Source organism: Mirounga leonina, unplaced genomic scaffold (genome assembly GCF_011800145.1).
Source record: "Mirounga leonina isolate KUSES-001 unplaced genomic scaffold, KU_Mleo_1.0 Mir_413, whole genome shotgun sequence".
Taxonomy (NCBI): domain Eukaryota; kingdom Metazoa; phylum Chordata; class Mammalia; order Carnivora; family Phocidae; genus Mirounga; species Mirounga leonina.
Window position 1 is genome coordinate 625,084 of NW_023270734.1, and position 10,665 is coordinate 635,748.

The window sequence follows — 10,665 nt, forward strand, 5'->3', positions numbered from 1 at the left end:
ACTGTTGTCGCTCTCCTGTTCAAAACCCCTCACTGACTGCCCACTGAGTGCAGAGTGGAGTCACAGAGCATCTTGCCTGCCAGGCCAGGCCCTCCATACTCTCATTCTAACCTGACTTTGCCCCGGATCCTTCTACTTTCCTATACAGATCTTTCCCATTGCCCAGGCAGGCTCACTAGTTCCTGACCACATCTGTGCTTTCTAGCTGGGCCGCCATGTGGCCGAGTCTAGGGCTTGCCCCCTCACCTGATAAACTCCACCAAGGTACTTCCTGGCTTTGTGCAGCCCATGCGACCAGAGAGCCCCTGGGCCTTTGGACATGCTGCTTCTTTATTCTGGGGCACCCTCCTCTCCCAGCTCCACCCATCAGAACCGCACTGTTCTCAAGCTCCACTTCTTCCTTGAGCCTTTAATGGACACCCTTGCTAGAAAGGGTGGCTCTTATTCCTAAGTCTCTGAAAAAAATTGTATCCGAAGTGTTTAGTATTTCTTCGCGCTTATGTGTCAGATTTTTTTTTTATTAAAGATTTTATTTATTTATTTGAGACAGAGCGAATGAGAGAGACAGAGAGCACATGAGAGGGGGGAGGGTCAGAGGGAGAAGCAGGCTCCCTGCCGAGCAGGGAGCCCGATGCGGGACTCGATCCCGGGACTCCAGGATCATGACCTGAGCCGAAGGCAGTCGCTTAACCAACTGAGCCACCCAGGCGCCCTGTGTCAGATTTTATTAGAACACAAACCTCCTTAAGGATAAAGACCATGAATTACATTTCTGTATATAATTTGCTGTGCCTAGCACTCCGGATGGCCCACAGTAAATGCTCAGCAAATTTCTGCTGGATGAATGAAAGAGTGGATGATTTATGCTGGGCTCGGGCCTACCGGATTTCACCATTAACCTCTGCTTGCGTTAAATTCAGGCACATCTATTAGGTCTTTTCTCATCCTTCTTTGCTACTAGACTGCAGGCAAGGATTGAATAGAACAGGAAGGATGTTCTATCATCCAGACTCACATAATGGTGAATCGGGAATTCTCAGGTATGTGAGTGTGCAACATCCAAGCCATCGTTCCAAGCCCTGAGTTCCAGGACAAGTCTCCAGGGCACAGGGATACAGGAGGCAGGGGCTATGGGTGAGGGAGCTTGGGGCCCCTGGCCCCCACTTCACCAGATCAACTCTGCTTAATATCTGTGTCACCTCTTGAGGTCTGATAGAAGCCAAATGCAATTAGAGGCCTTTTTTTTTTTTTTTTTAATGAAAAACCAAATCAAACCATAGATATGGTCCTAGGTAAAAATTCCAAACTCTTAAGAGAAACGTCTGTCTAAACCTATTTGTACGGGTCTTAAAGTACATGCCACGGCTTTCAATCCAGGGCAGTCCGGGCAACTATGACAGGACAGCCCACAGCAAAGCGCCAACACATCCAAATGTCCGGGGTCCAGGGGAAGAGCAGGAGGGGGGGGGTGTGGGTGCCATGAACAAGTTGTGTAACTTAGTCCCAGTTCTCACCTCCCTAGACTCTGCACTCACTCCGAAGCGCAGAGTGCCCAAGTGGCCACCGCAGGGTGGCGCGGAGGTCGCAGAGGTCAGGAGCCTGCGCCCCAGGGAGCCCGTCCTGGGCAGACAGTCGTAGCCAGAGGTGACGCTCAGGCCGAGGGCGCCGGGTGCGGGCGTCCTAGCCTCTGCCTGGACCTGTTGATCTGGAAGGCCCTCTCTAGCTCTAACGTTTCAGACTCTGACTCAGCTGGCAGCCGCGTGGACCCGGTTGCTGGGGGAAATGCTGTGTGCACATTTATTCTGGGGTTGGATATTTAAGGAGCAGGGAGTGTTGCGCTACATTTCGGAAGTGCTTCAAGAGGGAGGGGGCTGCAGACTGGGCTTTTCTTTAAACAGTTATAGATATCCTGTCCCGATCTCTCGGTCCACAAAGAGTAATTTTCTTCCCCTAAGAATCTGACGTGGGTCCTGCCCATTGTGTCTGCCTGGCTGGCTCCGGGCTGCTCAGTCCGGCAGGAAGCAGGTGGCCCGAGGTGGGACATGTGCCCAGCCCCCTCCCCGGCTGGCCGTGGGTCCCCTTCCAAGTGCCACCCCACTGCCATCCCGCTTCCAGAAAGCAAAGCGTGGCAGCGGCCCCTTAAGCTGCTGGGAGGGAAGCAGAGTGTTGGTCGGGTTCTCCTCGATCACCCTCCCCTGGGGATGACAAGATGGAGATCCCTGGGCTCTCGGGGGTCTCGGCATAGGTGGGGACACTGGGGAGCCCAGGCTTCCTCTTCCACGCCCGCTGTTTTCATGGGCTCAGGAAACTGACCGAAAGCTGGGACTTTGTTTTCAAAGCCCTGCGTCATTTTTACTATTTAAACGGCCACTTTGGGCTGCTTTTAGGGAGGTGGTTCTTTTGTCGCTTTTCTCACTCAGGATGTTGTTTCCAGTAGATTTCCTCACAGACTCTGTCTGCTGCCTTTGTTTGCCTCTCCGACTGCACATGGAGAAGTCTTCGAGAATCCAGGCTGAATCAGTGAATTGGACCTGTGGTGCTGTGAGGAGCACAGTTAAATTTTTCTCTGATGACATTTATTGTTTTCCTTTCTGCTCACAGAGGTCATCTTGTCCACATGCTCATTATAGCACATTGGAGAAATAGAGGAAATAAACGTAGGTGATGGAAGAGGAAAGTTGGTATCACCCACAGTCTCGCGGCCAGAGACCCACCACTAGCGGCCTCCCCATGTGGTTTGTCTTTCTCTCTTTGTTTCTTTTGTCTGGCTGGGCTCATACTACACGTATTGTTAAGGAACCGGCTTTTTACACCCAACACTGACATTAACATGGTCCCAGGCCCTTGGAAGTTTTATAGGCACCACTTTTAAGCCTCTTGTGCTCTCCTTCGGCTCTGCCACCAGCAAAGCAGCATCAAAGACAGTAGCCAGTGTTCCCGAGGAAAGAGGGACGGGAAAACTGAACAGATACCATCATTTGGGTCTGTGTGGAAAGCCGAGATGGCTGGGCTGGTGGATGACTTTTATTTTCTTCTTTCTCTTCTATGGTTTGCACGGTTTTCTGGAGCAAATCCCCGAGAAGAGGCGGAATGATGCAGTGATCAGCAGTGCGGGCTGTGGCATCCGGCGGCGTGGGTTCCTTGCTGCCGCTTTCCAGGTGAGCGGCCCGCCGAACTGCGCTGTGACTCAGTTTCCTTGTCTCTACAGTGCGAACAGTGATGCTATTGCCTTAGGTGGTAGGTAGGTTCTGAAGTTCAGATGTAGTGATGCATGAGAAGCCCGGTACTTACGGGGCAAACAGTGACCACGGTGGCTTTCCATTAGCCTTGTAATAGTAGAAATGCTAAGAGTTATGGGCTTATGCGCTGAATCGTGTCCCCTTCAAATTCATCTTTGATGTCCTAACCCCCACAGCTCAGAATGTGACTGTATTTAGAGATTGGGCTTACAAAGGAAATTGAGTCAAAGTGAGGTCATCAGAGTGGGCCCTAATCCTGTAGGACGGGTGTCTTTATAGGAAGAGATGGGGACCCAGACACCCCCAGAGGGGAGACCACGTGGGGGTACCTAGTAAAGGTGGCCAACTACAAGCCAAAGAGAGAGGCCTCCGAAGAAACCAACCCTGCCAACACTCTGATCTCGGGCTTCCAGCTTCCGAAATTGTGAGAAAATAAATTCCTGTTGGTTAAGCCCCCCAGCCTGTGGTACTTTGTGATGGCTGCCCTAGCAAATAATGTAGTTCCTTGGTAGGGGTATCGGCACTGCTGTTGTTTACGGCCTCTCTGCCCTGAGTTCCTTACAATCTAAGAGCAGTGCCAAGAGGTCTAAGAGACGGTGGAAGAGTCTCATACAAAGAGAAAAGAGCTCCTGCCACGGACCCAGCAGAACAGCACCGTTCCCCTTGCCCACTCCTGGAAGCTTCCTCCTCTTCCCGGCATGCTCAGTGTCCTCGGGATCTCCTCGGGGCCCCCACGCTCATGCCTCACCACAACTATTTCTCCCCAGAGAGCAGCCAAGACTCTCAGCTCCATTTGGAGGGAATTCACTCCTTCCTCCTCCAGGAGCCGTGGCCAGCCCCTTTCCCAGAGAATGCCCTCTTTCCCTGAAGGTGTATCTGCATTTGAATGAAGGGGTTTTAAATCCTCCAGACACCAACGAGAGAGAGAGAGAGAGAGAGAGAGAGAGAGAGAGAGAGAGAGAGAGAACGTGTTGACCCAGGCTCCCTTTGCATCAAACACGATGGTTTCTTAGGCTCGGATTTCTTTTGAATGCTTAAGTATATTTATTTTTTATTATTGTTTTAAAATTTATTTTGTTGTGGTAAGAACACTTAATAAGAGATCTACTTTCTTAACAAATTTTTAAGTGTATAATACATTGTTGTTGAAGGTAGGTACACGCTTGCCCAGTAGCTCTCTAGAGCTTATTCATCTTTTTTTCAACTGAAACTTCATGCCTGTTGATGAGTAACTCCCCTTCCCGCCCCTGGCAACCACCATTCCACTCTCTGAGTCTGTGAATTTGACTTTTTTTATTTTAGATCCTTCATATAAGTGGGGTCCTGTCTTTCTGGGACTGGCTTATTTCACTTAGCACAATGTCCTCAAGGTTCATCCATCTTGTCCCATATTACAGAATTTCTTTCTGTTAAGTCGGAATGGTATTCCATGGTACGTATCCACCCCATTTTTGTTATCCAGTCATCTGTGGATGGACATTAGGCTGTTACCACATCTCGGCTATTATGAATAGTGAATGCCAGAGTACTAACATCTCTGTGAGATCTTGATTTCAGTTCTTTAGGATAAACGCACAGCCGTGGGATGGGATCGCAGGGTGGGATTTTAAAGACGGGGAAAGGAGGTCCCTGGGAGATGCACGTGCAATCTCTCCTCAAATTATCCGAGCACAGCTGCCCTCTACTGAGAGTGCACAAGTGGGGAAAAAGTGGCTGTTGGGCTGGAATACTTTTGTCTTTGCAAGCTGAGGGTCAGCTCCTTCTCCTCGGCTAGACAGGTAACCGCTACGCCTTGTCTGCTAAGCCCACCCCTCTCCAGGCACCCTATTTTCTCAAGAGACAGTCTTATAAATCTGGCTAATGACTCCCATTTCATTTCCCCAAACTCCATAGAGGGAAATTAAAATGAAGCTCAAATACTTGCCAGGTTATTCATGGGAAAGACCTTTGGCTTTTAAAGAATGCATTTTAGATGGCTGGATTAATCGAGTGGCACATTACAATATGGCCCTGCTGAAGTTTGCAGGAGGTCCCTGGCACCTGGCGTTGTGCATTACACAATGCTGCCAGGGAGCATGAATTATCTTTACAGGAAGAGGCAGGAATTAATATGTCAGAGGGAAAAGACCTACTGGCAGCACTTGGTGAAAGCCCCGGACCCTTGCTCCTTGTCAAGGTCTTGCAAGGTGGAGTCATGATCACACAGCTCAAGAGCGAGCGTCCTGAGCAGGCTCCTCTCCGAGAAGGGTCCAGGGCAGAGCAGCAGAGAATTTATGCACTGCCCCTCTCCATCTGGCCCTGCTCACCTACGAGGGTGGAAGCCGGAGTCTTTGCAGCCTTGGAAAGAGACACTTACCTAGATGCTTAATTTATGACAGGCATGTTGAAAAAAAATGCTGATTTCATTCATTTTATTACCTCCCTGGCACAGCAAGTTAATTAAAAAAAAAGCATGATTACTGCCTTGGGCTCACTTAAGAGGTTGATTTGTAATGTAAATCTATGCATTTGTACGGTACATACATTGATAGAAAAGTAATAATAATGATGATAGCGTCTATCACTAAATTAGTTGCAGACCGGGGGTGGGGGAAGGAGTTATACACAGGTTATTTATAACCCTGCCAGGCCAATGTTAGTCAATTCATTTTATTGATGGAGAAACTGAGGCTCAGAGTGGTCAAGGCGTTTGCCCAAGGTCACACAGCTGAGATGCGATATATTGGAATTTGACCTCACTTACAGGATAGTATTTGTGGCAGGGTGAACTGGAAATTCTCTCTGTCCACCCTGCTCCATCCCACCATCTGCGTCCCCCTGATCATCACCATGGTCAAGGGAGGACCCTGGGCATTAGGGAGAAACAAGACTGACAGTGCGGTTCACCATTCTGTAATGTGAGGAAGCTGAGGACTATGACCTGAAGCAGACTATATGCTGCCTACAGAAGTGCAATTTTAATAAGAGACTAGTAGGTTAAACGTAAAAAGATGAAAAAGGATACACTATGTTAACCATTAATCAAAAGAAAACTGGAGAGAGGATATTAATATAAGACAAAGTAGATTACAGAGCAAACAACATTTCCAGGGAGCAAAAATGTCATTTCATAATGATAAAGGGATCAATTAATCAAGAGGACATAACAATTCTGAATGTTTATGTACTGAGTGACAGTCCTTCAAAACACACAAAGCAAAAATTGACAGAACTGCAAGAAGAAATAGACAAATCCACAGTTATAGTCCAAGATTTCAATACCACTCTCTCAATAATTACTAGAACAGGTGGGCAGAAGATTAGCAAGGACACAGAAGACTGGGACAACACTAGCCACCCACTTCTCTTGATTGACATTTATAGATCACTGCAATCAACAAGACTGGAACACATGTTCTTTGCAAGTATACGCCCAGAAGATGTTGCCAACTATCTCATACTCTGGTCTATAAAACAAGTCTCAATATATTTAAGCATATTCAAGTCATATAAAGTAACATCCTCTGACCATGGTGGAAGTAAATTGCAAATCAATACCTAATATTTGGAAGATCTCCAAAAAATTGTAAATTAAACAACACCTTGGTAACTACCCAGTGAGTCAGAGAAGAAATTATATGATTATCTTAATAGCCATATAAAAAGCATTTACAAAATCCAACGTTTGTTCCTAAATGAACACACACACACACACACACACACACTGTAGAAGACTAGTAGTAACTAGCCTCTATTTCATAAGAGGCACCTACAAAAATATATAATTAACATCCTAATTGCTGGTTGGAGACTAAATCCTTTCCCTCCCCTAAGGTCTGGAATAAGAGATGTCTGCTTTACAACTTCTGTTTGACATTGTACTGGAGGCACTAACTGGGGAAATTAGGAAAGATAAAGACATAAGAGACATTGCTTGCAGACAATATGGTCATCTATGATTGAAGTGATCAACTAAGAAGTGAATTATTGCAAGCCTGCAGGGTACAATATCAATATACAAAAATCATTTTCTTGTTTCTTGTTTTGTTTTTAGAGAGGGAGAGAGAATGTGGGGGCAGAGGGAGAGGGAGAGAGGGAATCTTAAGCAGGCTCCACGCCCAGCTTGGAGCACGATTTGGGGCTCGATCTCACAACCCTGATATCATGACCTGAGCTGAAATCAAGAGGCAGATGCTTAACTGACTGAGCCATCCAGGTGCCCCCCCCCACCCAAATCACATTTATTTCTATATGCTGACAATGACCAACCAGGAGTTGGAATTAAGAAAAAAATAATATCATTTACAATAGCATCCAAAAAAGTGAAATTGGAATAAATCTGACAAAAGACATGCAAGATCTGTACACTGCAAACTGTGAATCATTGCTGATGGAAGCTGAAGAATACCTAAATAAATTGAGAAAGGTACCTTGTTATGGGTGAGTAGACTCACTATGGCTAAGATGTCAGTTCTCCCCACATTGATCTATTTATAGATTTAACACAATTCCTACCAAAATCCCAGTTGTTTTTATGTAGAAACTATCAATTGACTAAAATTCATGTGGAAATGCAGAGAACCTAGAATAGCCAAATAACTTTGAAAAGGAGGAATGGCTACCTGATTTTAAGACCGTTAAAAAGTTAGGACTTTAAGCTCTTTCTTATATCTCTTTTTAAGCACAAAACCTTGCCTGCGACTCCCTAGAAGTCTTCTCATTGACCTGACGTTGAGGATGAGCTTTGTGGGAAGACCTGGGGGCTGTTCCAGAGAAGGGGAATGGATAGATGTGCGACACACAGAAATAAGAGTTATTCATCCTAGGAGGGCCACAAGAGGAATTCATGGTGAGCCACTCATTCTCTCTGGTAACTCCCAGTAAACCAAATGTGGTTGCAGGGGGCGTGATGGTTGCAGGGGGCGTGATCATGCTGGACCAACGACACACCTCAGGGCCACAGAGCCCGGGAAACAGTGGGAGGGTGGTATTAAAGAGACCCTTGATGAAGACGTAAGAATGTGAAATGTCTTCCCTTGTGAGGCACAGGGAAAGTCTAAGGGAGCAAAACTTCCCACTTTGTCCCTTTTCCAACGATACCACCTTTAGAACAGTCGGCATTGTTCAGTGGAGAATTTCTTACAGGGAATGCAGTCCTGGGCATTGGGCAGCCCTAGGTTGACAGGACCGTTAAATGGGAATAATAATTCCCTAGGAAACAGGAGGGGACTCTTCCTCCTTCTTTCCTGGTCCAAGCCCCTCAGATGGAGGACAGGGGAAAGGGTGGCCATTGAAGAAAGTCCGGGAGCTCTGGGGTGCCAAAGAAAGTCAATGAGGGGGAAAGGAGGGGGAGAGGGGGTTAACACCCAGTCCTCAGAATATCCTGTGGATGGAATAGCCAGCCTTCAGTTACAGAAAGGGTTGCTGCCCGAGTAATATTGGAATGACACATAACAAACAAAGTAACTTGCAACTTCTCTCAGAAGGAGCTGCTCTTAGAGTCCACAGACAGAGACCTCGCCCCGAGGCCCCTTTCCTGATCCCCCCTTTCCCTAGCTCTCTGTGCCCTCACCATGGAAACTTCCAGATGGCAATCCCTCCATGCTATAGGTCTGGGGAAGCAGACAGGAGGCCTCAAATAGAGGAAGACACGTCCCCTCTCAATTCAGTCTCATTTCTGGCCCCCAAACTGACATCTTCCCAGGTCACACACAAAGATGTGTTCTTGTCCTTTGGCCACCACTCCTAGTACACTAGAATGATAATAAAATTGCAAAACGTAATGTCTGCTATGTGCCAGGCACTGTTCAAAGTGCTGTACAAATAGCGACTCTTCGAATGCTCACAACTGCATGTGGGAGTTGCTATTATTATTATTCCCATTTAACGGTTGTGGAAACTGAGGCACAGACATGTTAGTAACTTAGCCATGACAAGTCTCTGTGTCTTCCCTGAACTCCTTTTCCATTCAGCTCCATCTTTTTTGGAAACAGTTGTGCCTTAAGAACCTGGTGCCTTAAGAACACCAGGTGATACAGAGAAAACAACCACGTTATAAATACATACACCCAATTCCCATTACTGAAGAGAAACCTTAACTTACTGGTCTTTTTCAAACTACTTTACTATGTTCAGGTTTCTCAACAGGTTCTTACTTTACTACCATTGGCCCATAATGATGATTTTCTTTTTCCCTCAGGAGAAAGGAATGTTTGTCCCAGGACGACTTGGTATCTCCTTGGAAGACCAAAACTGCTGACACTATAAAAATGGGACAGTTTTTAACTACCAAATCCGTGGTGGTCAAGACTGTGTGTGGGGTGTGGAACAGGAAGAGAGGCCAACCCCTGACTTTCACTACAGATCCCTACCACAGAGGATGTCAGACCGAATGTTAGAAACCAGGCTGCTGTATCCAGACTTCATCTCTTTCTTTTTAACTGTTTATTTTGAAATAGTTACAGATTCCTAGGAAGATGTGAGGCTAGTAGAGAGTTGTCCTGTGGACAGTTTCTCCAGCTTCCCTACAAAGGTGACATCTTAGACAGAAACAGAACAATGAGAAGGATAGACATTGGTACAGTGGTGTCACACATCGGGCCATTTTATCACATGCCCACATTTGTGTGACCAGCACCTTAGTCAAGATCCAGAACTCCTTCCTCATGATGAAGATCTCCCTCCTCCTCCTCCTCCTCCTCCTCCTCCTCATTCCTATCCCTTGGCCACCACGAATCTGTTCTCTACCTCTTTAATTTTGTCATTTTGAAAATGTTATGTAAATAGAAGCATAGACTATTTACCTTTAACGTAATTATTCATATATTAGGGGCTAAGTTGGCCTTTTTATTTTTTGTTTTCTGTTTGTTTCCTTTGTTTTCTTCTGTTTTTGTTTTTCTGTACTTGAACATTTTTCAGAATTCCATTTTGATTTTTCTATAGTATTTCCAAATGTATCTCTTCGTGTAGATGGTTTAGTGGTTGGTTTAGGTATTATGTTATACGTACATAATTTATAGCAGTCCACCGCTGTTGACATTTTACCAGTTTGAGTCAAGTGCTGAAACCCTCCCTCTTTTTCAGTTCCTATTACTCTCCCTTGTTTATAATTTCCTTAAGTATTCCTCTTCATGCATTTAGAACCGATTGAACTCTGTTATAATTTTTGTTTCAACCAAACACAATTTAGAAAATTCAAGAAGTCTATTGTATTCATCTTTTTTATATTCTTCCCATTGTTCTTTTTCCCTCCCAGAAGCTTCTTTCTGTTCAAGAATTTTCTTTAGGTGTTTTAGACTATGTCTGCAGACCACAGATTCTCTTAGTTTTCCTCATCTTAAAATGTATCTCTTTACTTATGAAGGATATTTTCACTGGATACAGGAGTCTGGGTCAACGGTTCTTTTCTTTCAGCACTTGGAAAATGTGGTGCCACTTCCTTTGGGCC

At 45.9% G+C, this 10,665-nt stretch overlaps 1 long non-coding RNA gene across 1 annotated transcript; it reads left to right on the forward strand.

The window, feature by feature from the left end:
• The first annotated feature begins 2,517 nt into the window (after positions 1-2,517).
• LOC117998418 lies at positions 2,518-9,997 on the forward strand. Its single transcript, XR_004676000.1, has 3 exons — positions 2,518-3,158; positions 7,901-8,067; positions 9,418-9,997. It is a non-coding gene; the product is annotated as an uncharacterized LOC117998418 (long non-coding RNA).
• The last annotated feature ends 668 nt before the right edge of the window (positions 9,998-10,665 follow it).